Source organism: Chinchilla lanigera, unplaced genomic scaffold, assembly GCF_000276665.1.
Source record: "Chinchilla lanigera isolate Chin_1 unplaced genomic scaffold, ChiLan1.0 scaffold00008, whole genome shotgun sequence".
Classification (NCBI taxonomy): domain Eukaryota; kingdom Metazoa; phylum Chordata; class Mammalia; order Rodentia; family Chinchillidae; genus Chinchilla; species Chinchilla lanigera.
The window spans coordinates 28,045,609-28,065,216 of NW_004955409.1; the positions used below are offsets into that span (position 1 = coordinate 28,045,609).

General features: G+C 38.5%; 1 pseudogene; it reads right to left on the reverse strand.

Annotated features, from left to right (window-relative positions):
* Positions 1-373: 373 nt before the first annotated feature.
* LOC102014332 lies at positions 374-11,267 on the reverse strand (annotated as a pseudogene).
* Between the last annotated feature and the right edge of the window lie 8,341 nt (positions 11,268-19,608).

A 19,608-nucleotide genomic window follows, 5' to 3' on the forward strand; every position in this document is an offset into this window, starting at 1 on the left:
AATTAGTCCTCTTATCTCTAAATGAAGTGAAAATTAAAATAAAACTATTGGTTTCTAATAGCAAACAACCAAAATCAAGCATCGCTGTCCCTCCCCTCCCCTAACCCACACTCCATACACCAAAAACAAATGAGAAACACAGCTGGAGCCCAACATGTCATGTTCTGCTGAGAGCTCAGCCTGACCCCAGGTCCTGTGTTGGCCTCCCCTGTCCAGTGGGACACAGCACCAGGGACACTTTCTGCTGTAGCAGGATTGTGCATGGCTGGTGGGGGTGGGGTGAACATTCTTGAGGATCCTCTGCTCAGCACCTTACCAGCCATCTTCCCAGTGCCTCTCTCCCCTGGGCAAGGGCTCCCATCAAGACTGGTCCTTACTCAGTGGTGGGCTGTAAATTGTCTTTCTCTTCTTGGTTTTCTGTTCCACTTTCACCATCTTCAATCTCCCTGAACTTGTTGTGAGCCCACTGGGAGCTGGTACTGGATTCTGGAACATGAACTGAGGGAAGGCTCCTCAGCCCTGGCCCCAGCTCATCCCACTTATCACTGCCTTCACCTTCTCAACACACAAGTAATGCTTCTTGCTTTTGGGTATGTACTCTGGATCCCATCCCTCTTCCCAGTTTCTTTTGAAAATCATTACTGTTGCTGTTATTGTTACCAGAATAGTTGCTTCTGCCCCAGTCTCTCCTTCTGGATGGAAATTGAAAGATTCCTTGAGCTCTGCCACCTCCTCTTTCACTTGGACTCAGGAAGTCTTTGGTCTCCAGTCTTGATTTGTCAAAGCCCATGGTGCTCTCTTCTCTGTCTCTGCAGGATGCTTTTCCACTTTGTAAGACTGAGATGACTGGGAGGAGGAGGAGGAGGAGGAGGAGGAGGAGGAGGAGGAGGACCTGGACATGTCTCCTGTTCTCTGAAGCTGCTTCTGCTTCTTTGATCCTTTATGTGTTTTCTCTGTTTTCTCAGTTGACATTTCCCTTGAATGGCTTGAGTCTTGGGAATCCACTGATTCTCTTGATTTACCTCATTTAAGATCTCTCTCCTTATGTTTTTCACAACATTCAATATCAAGGTGAAGATCAACAGGACCATCTTTGTATTTCCCTCACACTTGTAGCCAGCTTCCTGAGGACTTTTCATTTCATCGTAAGCCAAACCACGTTTTCTGAATGTACTGGGGGAAATGTCTATCCTCCTGTGTATCTCTGGGCTTTGCTTGTTGTTAGCTGCCTCCTGTTCAGCTCTTCTCTTTAGGTGTTTAGTAAGATGTTCATGCCAGAGGACCCAAACTGATGCTCTTTAACATGGTGAACAATGGTCTCTACATGCTGAACAAACAATTCCAAAGGGCTATGCTGAGAGTTGACTGCATGTGCTAGAAAATGGCATGAAACTCCTGTTCCTTTTTGTTGCTATGAACTAGATCCTGACAAAGCTTGCATTCCTAAGTCAATAAGCCACTGTGTCATGGGAGATCCTCATCAAATGAGTCCATGTGTGCATTAACCTGGGCCTCTCAAGTAGTGGAAAATGAAGACTTACCCGAGGAAATGTCCCCTTTGGCTCCCTGCTTTTCACGGCCTTCAGAGGTCTTCCTGGGGTTTGGCATGAACTTTTCTCTTGGACTGCCTTGTAAGCAGTCACCTGGAAATTCTTCTCAGGCACAAACCCCGGGCACTGCTTTTGCTCCTCTTGGCCCCTCTTGCTCTTCCTTTTTCGATCTCTCCGTGAAAGACTTCCCCTCCAACTCCTCTGCTTTCCTTCCCTGTGTACATTAGGCCCTCCCACTTGCCTGACTTTTCTTCCTCCTGGTTTTTACTTGTACCAGCTATGACTTTAGATATAAGTTTGAGTTAATCATCAAACTCAGATTCCTTCCTTCCCTTAGTTTTGCCCTTATCTTGATCATCCATCTCCTCCTTATGGAACTCTGCCATCTTCTTCTCAAAGTCATCATGGAGCTTATACCTTCTGGGTGACTGACTGTCCGTAAAGGGCTTCTCAGTATCACTCTTGGAAGCAAATGAACGTGATTTCACTTTGCATCCTCGTCAGAGAAGCTCCCATTCTCCTTCACTTTCTCTTAATCAGAATTTACCTGTGTCTGCTCCTTATCTGTCTCTGGTTTTCTAGATAGCTCTTTGTATAGGCTGCTCCTCCTGAAGCCGCACTCTCTTCCTTCTGAGGTGAGCTATAAGTGGAGCCAGTGGCCAGTGAACTCTTACCCACAGGGTTTTTTTTTTTTTAAAGGAAGAGAAGGTTTATGTAGCTCACATTCTGTGGAGGCTTCAGTCCATACTTGGCTGATTCCAAGACAGAGTGGTACCTGGCAGAGGGCAACAGTTCATGGCAGTGGAAGATAGCAAAAGCAGCAAGAGCAAAAGGGAGGAGTAGCAGCAAGCAGGCTCTTTGCCTTCCTTACTCTGTATACAAACTACCTGCCCCAGGACAGGTGTAGCACTCACACCCATAATCCAAACATTGGACTGCGAATCAATCATAAAGTCTAGAAGCCTGTTCCAGGACTGCATGAGGCTTTGGAAGACCACCAGACACAAACCATAACATTGATCTCACTAAGTTGCTCAGTTGCCCAGGCTGGGCTTGAACTTGAGACCTTCCTGCCTCAGCCTCCAGGAATGCTGGAATTGTAAGCCCACACCACCATACTGGGATGGCCATCCTTTGCATATTCATTGCTTTTGCTTGGGCTTTTTTCCACCCCCCCCATTTGCTTTAATTTAAAAATTTTTTTTCTGAGTCTCCACCCTCTGTGTGCCTGGTGCAGACAGGAGATCTTGACCAAGAAGGCCTACAAACTGCTAACTCTGGGGCTCTCATCTGGGCCCTCCCTGCATGTGCCCTGTGCCACCTGAGGTACTAGAGCAGGTGGTCCATGAACTGCTGGCACCATGGTTCATGTCTGCACTTTACTTGCTCCCTGACCTCCTGGAGGTCACAGACAGGGGCAGTCCATGATCACTGCAAGTGCAGCCTGAGTCTGGGAGCTGTGTACTCCCTGAGCTGCCTGGAGATGCAGAATCAGGAGGTCCGTGATCTGCTGACATCATGGTTTGCAGCTGAATGCCCAGAGAACCAGGTATTCCCCATCCACTTCCTGCGGGCAGAGCAGGTGACCCACAACCCTGCTGCCATTACAGTCTGAGTCTCTACCCTCCATGCTCCAAGTGCAGACAAGAGCTCCTAAACCAGAAGGCCCATGAATTACTAACACTGGGGTTCATATCTGGGCCTTGCCTGTGCGTGCCCTGTGCCACCTGAGGTACTAGAGCAGGCAGTCCATGAACTGCTGGCACCGTGGTTTGCATCTGGGCTTTACTTGTGCACTGACCTACTGGAGGTCACAGACAGGGGAAGTCCATGATCACGGCCAGTGCAGCCCACATCTAGCTCCTGTGTGCACCCTGAGCTGGCTGGAGACATGGAATCAGGTGGGTCATGAACTGTTGACCCTGCGATTTGTGTCTGGGTTCTGCCTGCACTTTGAACTGCCTGGGGACACAGGACCAATGGTCCATGATTGTGCCACCAGTGCAGCTCACTTCTGGGTCATACTTGTGCCATGAGCTGTCAGGGGACACTGAATCAGAGCACATCTAAGACCTGGGAGAACTGGGTACACTTCACCAACTGCTGGAAGACCCCAGGCTAAGAAGTTCAACTCAGTGGTCACTGAAGAGCAAGACTGACCACCAGGATAATTAGGGACACTAGCAACCTTGGCTGAGCTGCCAGGGAAGAGGGAGACTGAGCATTCTGCCTCCAGCATCAAACATGACAAGACAAAGGACTAAAACACAATCACTCCACCCCACTCAGAACAAGTCCAGGAGACATCAACATGGGAGACCTTGGTAAATACACACCTAAAATTGCTGAAATGATTGCAATGAAAGTAAAGAAACAACTCCTTCAGGCCATAGAAGAGATCAGATCAGAAATAATCTCTCAGGCAAAAAATGAAATGATAGTAACGATGAAAGAATTGCTCAGCACATATAAAGAAGAAATATATAAAAAAATAGATGAACATAGGCAACAGATGGAAATTTTTTTTTTTTTTTTTTTGGTTTTTCTCTGGTACCGGGAACCGAACTCATGACCTTGCGCTTGCCAGGCAGGCGCTTTTGCCGCTGAGCTAAATCCCCAGCCCCTCAGATGGAAATATTAAATGAACAATATAGGAATGAACTAGAACACATGAAACAGATTCAAAGAGACATCCAGGAAATCAAAGCTTCCATTGAAAACTGGAAAAACCACTTGAATGAAGCCAAAGATAGAATTTCAGATCTTGAAGATGGCATGGCAGCTAGTGATTGTGAAAGAAAGGATCTCTTAAAATCAACAAGGAACCTGGAAAAATCAATTCAATAGCTGCAAGATGAGGCAAAGAGGACTATTGTAAGACTAATAGGAGTCAATGAAACAGCAGGAAGCAACACAAATGACATGAAAAGAATATTTGCAGAAATAATAGCAGAAAAATTTCCCAAACAGGGAAACAGAATCTGATATACCAGTAAATGAGACATGTAGAACTCCAACTAGTCATAACCAAAATAAAACTACACACAGGCATATAATAATCAAGATCCCAGATCTCCAGCAAAGGAACAGAATATTAAAAGCTGCTAGAGAAAAGAAACAGATCACCTATAGAGGGGTGCCCATTAGAATCATGGAAGACTTCTCAACACAAACCATACAATTGAGAAGAGCTTGGAGCAAAGTATTACAGGTCCCAAAACAAAACAGCTTCCAACACAGATTGATGTATCCTGCCAAACTATCCTTCAAATTTAATGGGGGAAAAAATATTTCCACAACAAAGAACAACTGAAGAACTTCATGAGTGCCAAATCATCCTTACAAAGGGTACTAAAAGATATTCTAGACAGAGAAAAAAATGACCTCAATTTCAAGAACAACAATAGAAAGGAACCCTCAAACAGAGCAAGCAATTAAACAGGTAGAAAAAGTAGGAAAGCAACAGCAAATAAATAATATGACAATGATAAGCCAACACATATCAGTTATAACCATAAATGTAAATGGCCTCACTTTACCAGTCAAAAGCAACAGACTGGCAGAGTGGATTAAGAAACAAACTCCAACAATATGCTGTATATAGGAAACACATTTTACTCAAAAGGAAATCCATAGACTGAAAGTCAAAGGGTGGAAAACAATCCTCCATGCAACAGGAACTCAGAGAAAAGCAGGTATGGCTATTATGTTTGCAAACAATGTAAACTTCAAACAAAGAACAATCAAATGAGATAAAGAAGGTCACTATATACTTGTTAGGGGAAAACTGCAACAGGAAGAGATAGCAATCATAAACACATATGCGCCAAATATCGGAGCACCAAACTATATAAGACAAAACTTAACAAACATGAAAACACAAAAAATTAATAACACTATTGTAATAGGGGAAGTCAACACCCCTTTGACACAAAGAGATAGATCAACTGGACAAAAAATCAGTAAAGAAATAACAGATGTGAACCAAATCTGTGAACAAATGGGCTTAGTAGATGTATACAGAGTGTTCCACCCAACAACATCAGAACACACATTTTTCTCAGCTGCACATGGGACTTTCTCTAAAATAGACCACATTCTAGCCCATACAGCATATCTACCTAAATGGAAAAGAACTGAAATTATCCCATGCATATTATCTGACCACAGTGCAATGAAATTGGCAATTAATGACAAAAGGAACTCCAAAAACTCCATAAACACTTGGAAATTAAACAACAACCTCCTGAACAACCAATGGGTCACAGAAGAAATTAAAGAAGAAATTAAAAAATACTTACAAACAAATGAAAATGTAAATACAACTTACCAGCATCTGTGGGATGCAATGAAAGCAGTCCTCAGAGGGAAATTTATAGTGGTGAACTCACACATAAGGAAAACAGAAAGAGAACAAATAAACAGCCTAATGCTGCACCTCAAACTTTTAGAAAAAGAAGAACAAGTCAAACCCAAAGTCCAAAGAAGGGAAGAGATTATAAAAATCAGGGCAGAAATTAATGCGATTGAAACAAAGAAAACCCTACAAAAAATAGAATTTTTTTTCCAGTACCAGGAATCAAACTCACAACCTCACACTTGCCAGGCAAGCACTGTGCCCCTGAGCTTAATCCCCAGCCCATCTACAAAAAATAAACGAATCAAAGAGTTGGTTCTTTGAAAGAATAAATAAAATTGATAAACCCCTAGCCAAGCTTATCAAAAAAAGAAAGAACTCAAATTCATGCAATAAGGAAGATATAAAAATCCTGAACAACCCAATATCAATTTATGAGATTGAAAATGTGATTAAAAGCTTACTGACAAAGAAAAGCCCAGGCCCTGATGGATTCACAGTAGAATTTTACAAGAAATTCAGAGAAGATTTAACACTAATACTCCTCAAACTCTTCAATGAAATTGAAAAGGAAGCAATTCTCCCTAACTCATTTTGGGAGGCAAGTATTATACTGATAACAAAACCTGAGAAAGACCCAACCAAGAAAGAGAACTACAGACCAATCTCCCCAATGAATATAGTTGCAAAGATATTAAATAAAAGTCTAGCAAATAGAATGCAGCAAATCATCAAGAAAATCATACACCACAACTAAGTTGGATTCATTCCAGGGGTGCAGGCTGGTTCAATATTCACAAATCAATAAATGTTATATACCATTATCAATAGAGCCAAAGACAAAAACCACTTTATCATCTCTATAGATGCAGAAAAAGCTTTTGACAAAGTCCAAAATGCATACATGATAAAAACTCTACAGAAAATAGGAATAGATGGTCTTTACCTTAACCTGATCAAAGCCATCTATGACAAACCAACAGCCAACATCATACTAAATGGACAAAACCTGAAAGCTTTTACTTTAAAATCAAGAACAAGACACGGATGTCCACTGTCACCACTCCTATTCAACATATTTCTGGAAGTACTAGCCAGAGCAATTAGATGAGAAAGAGAAATAAAAGGAATAAGGATAGGAAAGGAAGAAGTAAAATTATCACTATTTGCAGATGATGTGATACTTTACATGGAAGACCCCAAAAACTCCACAAGAAGACTCCTCAAATTAATCAACAATTTCAGCAGTGTAGCTGGATACAAAATCAACACCCAAAAATCAGTAGCATTCCTAAACACAAACAACAAACAGACTGAGAAAGAAATTAAGGAAACCATACCTTTCACAACAGCATCCAAAAAAAATTGAAATATTTAGGAATCAATCTAATGAAAGAAGTAAAAGATCTATCCAATAAAAACTACAGTACTCTGAAAAAAGAGATTGAAGAGGATTTCAGTGAATGGAAAACTATTCCTTGCTCATGGATAGGAAGACCAACATTGTGAAAATGGCCATACTACCAAAATTGTGGTACAGATTCAATGCAATTCCCATTAAATTACCATTAGCATACCTCACAGATCTAGGGAAAACATTCCTTAAATTCATCTGGAACCAGAGGAGACCCAGAATAGCAACAGCAATCCCAGGCAACAAAGACAAGTCAGATGGAATCACAGTCCCTGACCTGAAATTATACTACAAAGGTACTGTAATAAAATCAACATGGTACTGGCTAAAAAACAGACCACAGGATCAATGGAACAGACTGGAAGACATAGGCACAACCAAAAACATACTCAGCCACTTAATCTTTGATAAAGAGGCCAAACAAACTCACTGGAAGAACGATAGCTTGTTTAATAAATGGTGCTGGAAAAATTGGCTTGCCACCTGCCAAAGACTGAAAATACACTTGTCTATCACCATGCACCAAATTCAAGTCAACATGCATCACAAATCTCAATATTAAAAGAGAAACACTAAATCTTTTAGAAGAGAAAGTAGGTAAAAATCTTGAAGACATAGGGGTAGGCAAAGAGCTCATGATAAAAATCCAAATCACACATGAAATACTACAAAGAATCAACAACTGGGATCTCATCCTACTGAAAAGTTTCTGCACATCCAGCAAAATCACCAGCCAAGTAAAAAGAAAACCCACAAATTGGGAAAAAGTTAGAGCCGACCGTCCCTCAGACAAAGGTTTTCTATCTAGAACATATAAACAATTAAAAAATATCAGCCTCCTCAAATTCAAAGACCCAATCCAAAAATGGGCATCTGAGATGCATACATCTCAGATAAAGAAATACAAATAGCAAATAAATACATGAGAAAATGTTCAACATCATTAGTCATTTGAGAAATGCAAATTAAAACAACACTGAGATTTCATCTCACCCCAGTAAGAATGGCTATCACTAAGAAGTCAACCAATAACAAATGCTGGTGAGGATGTGGAGAAATACGAACTCTTCTCCACTGCTGGTGGGAATGCAGACTGGTGAAACCATTGTAGAAATCAGTTTGGAGATGCCTCAGCAAACTAGGTCTGGAGGTCCCATTCAATCCAGCTATTTCCCTTCTGGGTATTTTCCCAGAAGATCTGAAAACATTATATCACGGAGATATATGTGCACCCATGTTCATAGCAGCGCAATTTGTAATTGCTAAATTGTGGAAGCAACCCAAATGTCCATCCACTGAGGAATGGATAAAAGAATTGTGGTACTTTTATATAATGGAAAATTACTTAGTTATAAAGAAGGATAAACTTAAGGCTTTTATAGGTAAATGGTCACAACTAGAAACCATACTCATAAGTGAAATAAACCAGACCTCCATGTGTAAGCAATGTATTTTCTCACTAGTGTAAGAACCTGAAAGAGTGAATAAAAATTAGGAGGTATGATAGGCATTGTGAAATGAAAGGCAAATGCTCAAAAGTAAAGAGCAACTGGGATGAGGGAAAAGAGAAAAGAAAGAAGGGAAAATCATGTATGTGTGTATATAAGGATAGCTAACATAGTTGTACTATTGACTTCTATTACTTTACTGAAAGGCACAGTTACTGATTATTTATTTGGTCAATATTGTATGTCTCCATTTGTTTTCCTGAGAAACCACTTTGGAAATATCAGTATGTAATACAATAACCTTTGTTAATTTCCTACCTCTTTGTCTGTAATTCAGTATTGCTTGTATTGTTCTAATGCTATTTTGTAAATGGATGTCTTTGTTAATATGTTTTCCTTCTTTTATTTTTAAAATAAATTTTAAAAAATATATTTTTAAATTTTAAAGATAAGAGAACAAAAACATATTAATAAACACATTTAGAAAATAACACAAAAACAATACAAGCAATACAGAATTTCAGACAAGGTGATAGGAAATTAATAATGGTTGCTGTATTACATATTGATATCACAGGGCTTTTTTGGAACGAACTCAAAGATTCAGAGCAATGGTTGAACTGACTTTGGTGGCTCCGAGACAGGTACCCAGGACCACTTGGCAGAGATAAGCCCATCTGGAGTGTGTTGGAAAGTGGAGGACTACGTTTTGGCACAGGGCTAGGGCGAGGTGACCATCGCCTCACCCCCACAGACTGCAGAGGGCTCTTGAGAGCTGGCTTTGGCCCCAGGGACTCAGGTCAGAATTTGCTGAGGCCCGTGATGCAGAACCAGTGCTGTAGGTGCTAGCATCTGGCTGTGCCTTCGAGCTCTCAGATGCTTTTGTATCTTGACAGGCGCTTCCAGAGAATGTCTGATCCTTGGCCTCATCTCCCTGGTTATTCTCAGCAACTTAAGATGGCCAGCTCTCCTTGGAAGAGGACTTTTTCTCCTTTGCAGATTTGCGCTTCGAAGATTCAACTCAGCGGTGGTTGGAGGAAGAAAGAGAGGATGAGGAGCGCCTTGACCTGTCTGAAGATGACTTATCTGCGTTTCTAGAACGGCTCCTGGACCTTGGTGAAGGAGACCTTCTCTTTGGGGACCGGGACTGAGAACGGCCCGGATGAGGACTGTATGCTTGCCGATAGTTCTGCCTATTAGAGCAGTAGTTTCCACAGCCTCCGCGGTTATACTGGGCCCATGGATAGAAGCCTCTGTTGTGCTTGCGGAAATAATAGGGCATCCGATAGCCTCTGTTGTGACCTCAGAAATCTCAATTCTGATACACTCTGGGGTGATTACATTCTCTATTACAAGCTGGAGAATTCTATCTGGAAAAACACCTAGAACACATCCTGTGTTTCCTTGATAGAGAGACAGACTAGTTTCAGGATCCTGACTTTGAACATGAACAAGAGCAAGATTTTGATGCCGATTTTGAATGAGAAGAATGAGATCCAGATTTGGATTTGTTTGTTTTTGATACCTCTGAAGAAAGGCTTATTTTTCAATTACAACCTCATCAGAACAATGATTCAATTTGTACTGGATTCAGACACTGCTGTCGTAGAACACCGGCAATGCTACTGGCTTCTCCAATTTACAAAGTCAGGACATAATTCTAGGCCCACTGCAGCAACCTCAGTTGGAATGTCGTAGTTGCACAACCCTCCTGAACCTCACTCCCACCGGACAGAGCCATAAGTAGATTTTTATAATTACAAAAATACTGGAAAGAGAATGTACCTGTTATGCCTCATTCTGTGGCAGGATTCTGAGACAGATAGGGCACTGATAATTGCACCCAGAGACAGAATCTCCAACATCATTTTAGTCAAGTGTATTAATGTTTTCCTCTAGTGAACTTTCAGCCTGAGCTACTAACAAATAGAAAATTAGAAGCATGCTAGTGAGTTTGAAACCATAGGCCTTTGAACACAACTCCTGTAGCAGGGGGAGTTTAGGGGTGCAGGAGACAATTCAGAGCTTGGCCATCCAGAGGAAAGGGAGGCCATTGCCCAGGAGCCTGAGGAGATCTGTTCTTTAGGCAGGATTATAGGGTAACAGAGAAACCAGGACCTTTTGCAAGGCCCAGAACCTCAGCCTTGCAACCTCACATCACAGAATCCCTGCATCTCTGTGAGTGTAATTAAAACCCATCTTGAGAGGAATATACAGTCTTTTGAATGCTCAGAATATTATGTTGAAATTCCTAGAAATGGTCATTCATTTAAAAATAATTAAGTGCCCACTATGTATAAAAACTCTAGCCTGTGGCAATAACCTAGCATTTTGAGTGACCTTGATTCTTTTTTCTCCTCAAGAGAATTCACCAGCACAATCTCGTTGTTACACAGAAGAGAAAAGCGCTCTATTTGTCACTTCTCAAGTGAAATGCTTCCATCAACCTTGAATTACAGGAAAAGTCTCCTGCGCTCAGCTCTTGTTTGCATCGTCATCATCATCATCATCATTATTCCAGGCTCCTGAAAGGGAGCCGAGAGTACTTCTTTTAATGCCAACTGTGATTTGCATGTTCACAGGAGGTTTGAAGTTTCAGAAATTAAATGTCGGGGTGTAAAATTTTCTTGAAGGAAGAAAGTATGATTGCATCAAACTTTCAAAGTACAATCAAAGTCTAAAGGAAATATAATTATTATTGTCGGTTTATCACCTCAAACATGTTGTTGTAAATGTCATTATATCAGATGAGTTTGGTAACAGGTTTTCCATTTTGCACTTTATTTGACAAGGTGATTCATTGTTTAGTGCAGTTTAAGATGTCAGTCCTTCTGGAAGGAATTGAGCTGAGCTGATGTGCATAAGAACATTCTTCCATCAAAGTATATGATTAAAGAAGAGTTAGACTCCTGAAATACTGTTTCCAAACTTGCTTTGAATAAGAGTGGTTTCTCTGTAGAGATATAATTTATCACAGTTTGCTACATCTGGCAAAGTACACAGAAACTCTATGTGCTGTCTGTGGTACTTGTACAGTTCTAAACCTAGGCAAGATAATTCTATCCTGGGTAAGTTTGTCTCTATCATGGAAGCCTATCTGATAATTGCCATTGTTTTTTGTTGTTGTTTTGTTTCAAATAAAATATTTCATAATAAATTAAGGTGGCAGAGCAAACTATTTGTTTGGCCCCTCATTATTACATGTAGTATACTGGATCGGCATATGTTAGTCATCCAGCACTAGATATGTCAGAAGAAAGCATCTAGCTTTTGAGCCATAGAAGGAAGCCAGAGCCTTCCTTTTGCTGCTTTGATCATAGCACAAGTATTTTTCTTTTTCTCTTTGTTAATTTCTCATATCAAAATTGTAAAAAGAGGGGCTGGGGATCTAGCTTAGCGGCACAGTGCCTGTCTGGCAAGGTCAAGGTCATGAGTTCGATTCCTAGTACCGGAAAAAAAAATTGTAAAAAGAACATAGATCTTTGTAATAAAGCGTACTATTTTTATGTATGTCTTTATAGAAGGCCAGGAACTCGACAAAATTGTGTATTACCTCTCATATTCAAATCAAGCTTGTAAGTTATTTGCATCCCAGGGGGGATGCAAAGGAGCAATTTTGGGGGGCCCAAAGCTCTGAAAGGAGCAATACTTTGCCTAGAAACATCAGACACCAAGTGCAGAGCTAGGGTTACAAATGAGGCCTTGCAATTCTAGTACCCAGAGCTCTTTTCTTTCTTTCTTATTTTTGTGTGATTTTTGTGTATGTCCAGAGCACATCAAACTTCTTTTTTTTTTTTTTTTTTTTCTTTTTGTAGAAGCCTGGCCTGAAGTTCTTACCATTTGCCTAAATGATGTCTATATTACTATATACTGTATGTATTTTTAAAAATTCTACTAGATACCTGGCTATTAGTATCTTGTTTTAGGTGCAATTGCACACAACCAATGTACACTGTGAGAAAGGACATTCTTTTCTTCCTTTCCCCAAATTAAAATATGTACTGATTTCAACAAAGGTTAAAATATCCCAGACCTTTTATAGGGAAATTAGAGGTAAAGGAATTCTCAAATATCTTCCAAATTACATTGTTTAAATTTGACCAAGTGGGGGTGCACACAATAAAATTCCTTGTTTAAAGTGAAAAGTCTTTTATTTTTATTTATTTATTTTTTTTGGTTTTTTTTCTCCGGTACCAGGAACCGAACTCACGACCTTGCACTTGCCAGGCAGGCGCTTTGCCGCTGAGCTAAATCCCCAGCCCCATGAAAAGTCTTTTAATGAGAAATACAGCTAGCAATATTTGAGAATATAAAATAATTGCTGTTGTTGCCATTAAAAATGACAGGTGTTGCCAGGCATGGTGGTGCATGTCTGTAATCCCAGTACTTGGGAGACAGGCAGGAGGATCATTGCAAGTTCGAGACCAACCTGGGCTACAAAGTGAGTTCAAGACCAGCCTAAACTGCATAGCGAGACTGTCTCAAAAAGTTAAAAAAAAAATGGCACATGTGTCATAGCTGAATAATATCCTCTCATGATGAAAGCAGAGGTAGACTTGACACTTAGGTGGGTTCAAGGCTGAGATATTGTCAAGGTCTCAGGTTTCCTCAAGGGTAGGAAGTCCAAGATAATTTGCAGGACTTTAGCTCTGTCTCAGCTCTCTAGCTTGAAGTTAGAGTCAATACACCAGAATTTGGATCTTCTTATAACTTCAAGTATATTAAACTAAGGGAAAAGTTTTGGTGACTTCTCTTTATATTACTGCACTAGAAACTTTGAAATTTGTGTTAATGTGTGTTTGACTCTAGGTTTTTGGCTTGTATTTCAATGAATAAAGCCATCTCTGGATAAGAGAGCTTATTTTCACTTTAGTAAAAAATTTTTAAACATGAATCTGCATGCATATATTCTCTTCCTACATATTTGCGGTTTTAAACTTAATAGAAGTAAAATGCATAGGTATACATATGTTTTCATTGCTCAGCAAGTAATAGAAAATTGTACAGTGATTATGTCCTTAGTCTCTGATGCCTAGGTTCAGCACCAGTGCTAAATCCATACTATCTGTTATACCTTCGAAAATTATTTAATTTCCCTGTTCTTCTGTATCCCCATTTTAAAATGGTACCTAATTTGTAGGCTTATATGAGTCCATATTTACAAGACACTTTGATGTGTATTTGGCCATATAATAAGTGCCGTGTACCTATTTGACTTATAAAGTTTTTTCTACAAGTGAAATGATCATAATGTATTATAAAAGTATGTACAGAAGCATGTCTTAAGAAGCATTAACTCATTTTGAAGTTTTGCTTATTTTTTGAGGAAAAATAAAATTTGGAGATGAAAGTCATCTCTTTTAAAGAAAACTGCCATATATACCATGATAACTACAGAAAGAACCAGAATGATGTACAGAGTACAAGTCATTATGCTAAATTACTGTTCTTGGAGATGGTAAATGAAAGTGCTTGGAGAGTTAATATGTTTGAATACAGACTGACCTTGGACAAGTTAGCAAATGTCCCTGAGCTGAAGATTCCTCCTCTATAAGCAGGAATACTAATGTATCTATCTGTTAGGTTGTTAGGAGAATCAAGTGAGATAACCCTCGTTAAGCACTACTAACTCAATAGCAGCTGTGATCAATATTAGCACAGGTAATTTTGTTATTTGAGTCCCTTGTTCCCATTATTATCTCACCTATCAAGAATAAACATAAGTGATATTGCTTGATTTTACTGAGAATAGAAAAATACATAAAAATGAAAGTGGACTACAGCAAGCATTGAGGATGTCAGTGTGTGTATATCTAGCAATGGCAGATTTTTAGGGCATAATTTGTTAAATTTTTGTATTTGTATTTTAAAAATAACACTCAGAGAAAACTTACCAAATTTATAGAGCCAAAAATATAATAAAAATTAAATATTGAAGAAATAGGAAATTGGCCCTGAGAAAGAAGATAGAAAGAATCTGTCTTATGTATATGAAAAGAGACTAACAGACGACTTAAGGCTTTAAAGATAATTTCTATGAGAACATTGACTTTCATTCATGAAGAGATAAAGGAACTGATTAAAGAAGTAGAGAGTACGAGTAAGGACTGTTGTACATGAACAAGATTCCAACCTCAGGATGGCTTCTCAATGGAGGCAATATAATTCAATATCTACAAATATTTAAACATAGGATAAACAACCACTATCTTGGATATTTCTTAGAGTGATTAAATGTAATTGCTGTGCATGAAAACTGACCTGATGCCCATTTTCTACTCTAAGATTCTATTTTGTAAACCATAGAATGGAGCTTCCGAACTTAATTCTATGGGACACCAGAGTACAGAGCTGAGGTTGGACCCTTTCAGCCTCCATGAAAGTCTGCAATGGTGGGACATAGAGCAGGCAAAATGAGCACCCTCTTCCTTTTACTTCAAGGTATGATATCATTACTCTGTGTCTGCTGTGATGTGAAAAATCCAAGGAATCTTTGACTTGGTTGTCAGGTACTAAAATACCTTACATATAAATACTGCACTTTAATACAAATGTGCTGTCAATCAGTGAAAGCCTTTTGGAGGTCCAGTACAAAGCCTTGATACACGCATGGGAGCTAGACAAGAATAAGGAAATTAAAGAACTTACAGCTCTCATTATTCAGATTGGTGTGAGTTCTTTGGGCTTTCCCCCAGTAAAAGAATACAAGAAAAATCCAACCAGAACACTACAGTGATGTGGCCAATGTGATAATGTCTTTATTTCTATAGTAAGTGCTTATGGTGCCTATCTGTTTTCAACAATATATGGTGCAAAGCTCTCAAGTGATGTGAGTCCAAATTTCCTTTATCAGAAAATCAAAACAATCTTCTGAAATAAAGGAAACAGATCACATTCATCTGGTTCTTTGAATTTTCATGTTTTCCTTCTATGTCTACAGTTTATTTAGTTAGGAACTTTACATCTGATCATAACCAAAGGAGGAAATCTTAATCCATCCATTCAGTTATCTACCAGACATTCATTCTTTTGTTTAGTAAAATTAGAGAATACATATTTTTATAAAAACTTTAGAGGATCCAATAAAGCTGAAAGCTAATTCAGGCAATTAGATACGTGAAAAAATAACTGCAAGACAGTGTACAAAGGGGGGCATCAGGATGGATCAGGAAAATAGATTTTGGACAATCGGAAGATAGTTAAGAAATCAGCATGCAGCATATATTTCTGAAGATAAAATGCAATCTGTCAGTCAGAAGCATTTTAAGAATTTTCATGAAACTTATTGATTTATCATTGGTCATTGAATCCATAAAAAGGCCTAAGTGTATGATCTCAACTTAGATTTAAGGGTTATAATTCTCCTCCAGAACCATTACTGCTGGCCAGTATGGCACAAATTAACTTGGATAGGAAAGGCCTTCTTTTTGATAGATCAAATGTCTATTTTAAATGCCATAAAACAGGGCTGGATCCCAAGTGCTCTGCTTTTAATTTCGTAACTGGACAAATTGGTTCTCTTTCAATGACCTAGCCACAGCGAGCCATGCACCTCTCATGTGTTGATGACATGCCTTCCTATGTGGTTGCAGAACTGTCTTTGACAAGCAGTTCAATCTATTGGCCAGTTTGTGTCAGAAAAAAACTGTAAATATTAGTTCTCTTAAAACCAAATGACAAGCTTTGGCAGGTGTGCTTTGGTGTCCAGATGGATAATATCAAAGTAATCTGCTCACCTGACTAATATATTTAGTTCCTAATGGTCACAATTTGGGGTTTACCTTGTTAATCCTTGGGATGCAGTTGATCTTCAAGTTGTACATTTTATAGGAGACATATAAAGGATCTCCTGTGGTCAAAGCAGACTTCTTATCCTTAAGAAGAGGGTTTAAGACTATCTTTTTTGTGCTATATAATGCAGAAATCTGGTGTTTCCAAGAAGAATTTGTGAATTGTTTGGGGAGGAGTATTCTTGGTCTATTTGAAAGTGTTCATCTGACTCACTACTGTACAAAGGTAAAGTGATGCCCCATTAAAATAAATGTATCATACAAGTCCTTTTATTTTCACAAGAAAACATCTTCATCATATATACATCAGATCTTTTTTTTTTAATCGGCAATCTGAGTAGAACTGGATAGTAATTGCAATTTTGAATTGTCTACTATTTATCTTCTGCCAAACACCTCACAGAGACTCTCTGAGGGAGTCACCCATCATTCATCATTAGATTTTCCCAAAGCAACTGTATTATGTCCTCAGTTCTTTTGTAAGCTTCTTATAAGAAGTAGCTCTGTGGATTTTTTTTTGTTTAAAGATTTAAATTATATGTCTATTATGCCATTCAATTATATTGTCCATTAGGCCACTAAATAGATATAGAATAAATACTTCCTAACATTCAGGTGCAAGAGGAAGTTACTCTTTTCATTAGACAAAGAGGGCCAGGGATATAGCTCAGTGGCATAAGTGCCTGTCTGGCAAGCATAAGGTCCTGAGTTCAATTCCCAGTACCAAAACAACAACAACAGCAAAAATCATTAGACAACCAATATTCTCATTGATCATGTTTCCTTCACCTACATTGCTGGGGAGCTCAGGGTGAATTTCTACACTTAGTTTCAATATTTTTCCTTAATCTGCCTTTTCATTAATTATTTCTTTACTATTTTTATTTCTTGGCCTGTATATGTTTTATTTTTCCCCTTGTGATTTTGTTGTAAGCTGCATCAGTTGATGCGTCATATTTGGAAGTAAGAAGTGCATAAATATATATGAAAAACATCAACTCTTCAACATAGATGTGGTGGCAGATCAAGCACTGCTTTGTGGAATATGTCAGAAAGTGTGGACAATGTTACATGTGCAAAAGACTAACCTGTGATATTTGCTACACAGACTCCTACCCTCTCTGTGAGGTCTATTGAACCAGAATCAAGGCAGAAATTTGGAATCCTTGTTTTCACAGCTCCTCAAGTGAATCTTTTGCAAGTACAGTCTGAGAATCTCTGGCTTAGGTGATTCTCTAGTTGTACATTCTCAAATGTATAATTCTGTCTCCCTAAATTGGTAAATTGTCTTTAGGAGGAAGGCGTGGCTTACATTTCACCAGAATTTTCTATAGCACTAGCAAGACACTCATTTTTATATTCATAGAGGGCTTAGTTGATTAAAATGTTGTAAGAAAAGTGGTAAGCACTATCAGTGACCTGAAGATGAATAAGAAATCAGGAAAGTTACTCTGAACCATGCATGAGTTGTGGGAGTCTTGGCATCATAGTGGAAACAGAAAGGTTTAGAGGATTTTGAAGGAATATTGAGAAGGACTTTTCTATTTGTGTTTGGAAGATGAAGGAGAAAGACAGAGAGAGAGAGAGACAGACAGACAGACAGAGAGGCTGAGATTGAATCTTAAACAGATGGGAAAATGTCCGTGCCACCATTTGAGATAGGGAATGGTAAAAAAATGGAAAATTACATATTGGATGTTAAAGTATCAAGACCTAAGAAAAGCACCAAGTGGTAAGAGACTCGGACAACTGTATCTAATACTCCTGAGAAAGCAAAGGTAGTGATGAAATATTGGAAATACACCCCTAGAAGTGAGTTGAAACTATGGGAGTAAAAAAAGAACTCAGATAGGAATGATAGAGTGAGAAGAAAGGAAATCTTTGCAGGAAAGCTGGATGAAGATTTGCAGTGGACAAGGAAGAAAGAGAATACATGAGTCAAAATGGAAAATTTCAGATTTGCAAAAACAAAACAGTGCCCTTTAAGAGAATTCTTAAGCATCAGAAGCTACTCTTGTGTAGAATTATAATTTCCTGAGGAACTGGGAATCTCAAATCTCACTCTATTTTTATTTTTAGAGTAGTCTATAAACCTGAAATTATTTTCAAATAAAAGTTAAAAATCAGTTGTCTGTTGCTATTTTAAATGTTTATAGTTGCTGTGTTGCTATCGATGAAATCCAACAAATAGAATTTAAGAACTTTTTGCTATTTTAGAAAATATCTCTAGAAGATAATGAGGAATTTTGAGGCAAAGCTTTTACACACTGTAATTTCAAAATCTTCATTTTAATTTCAAAAAATAGAACTCTAGTTTATACTTTTACTTTATAGAATTCTCTCTCTACTGCCTTTTCAGATATGAAAGAAAATAAGTGTATGAGAAATTACTTATTTAAGGTATTTCTCAAGCAAAATATAATGATAAAAATGTACGTTCTTGCTAGAACATTAATTTCGTCTTTCATAATTAACTATTGCATTTTTCTTTCATCAGGCTCTGACCTTTAAGGTGTTCCTGTTGTGTGTGTTTTTAATGTCTAACTTTTCTGGAAAATGTGCAGAGGTCATAATGAGGCATAATTATATACAGTATATAATTTTATTTGGCCTTTTTCAAGTGCTAATTTAGCTATCATTTCTTCCTATAGAATTTTTATAAGAAATATATTCTAAAATGAAAGTCCTTTCTTCAGTTTTGGCATGAGTTATATATTCAATAATTTAACACAGAGAGGAAATTTAGCAATGCATATACAGATCTTAAGGAACCACTGTACAGAAATTCTTATTTATCGAGATAGCAAATGAGCTTTAAAAATAGCTTATTTCCCTCCATACATGGTAAGCCTTATACATGATGAACATGTAAAAATACAAATGTTTCCTGAGTAGTTAAGGAATTTTTACTTTACAAACCTTGCCATGAGCATCATTAGTTATTTGACATTGGCAGGTATGAGAACACAAATATGAAGCCTGATTCGATTTTCACATCATTTTAATGATAAGATAAATTTGAGCAACGTGGCTTTCCATATAAAAGGAC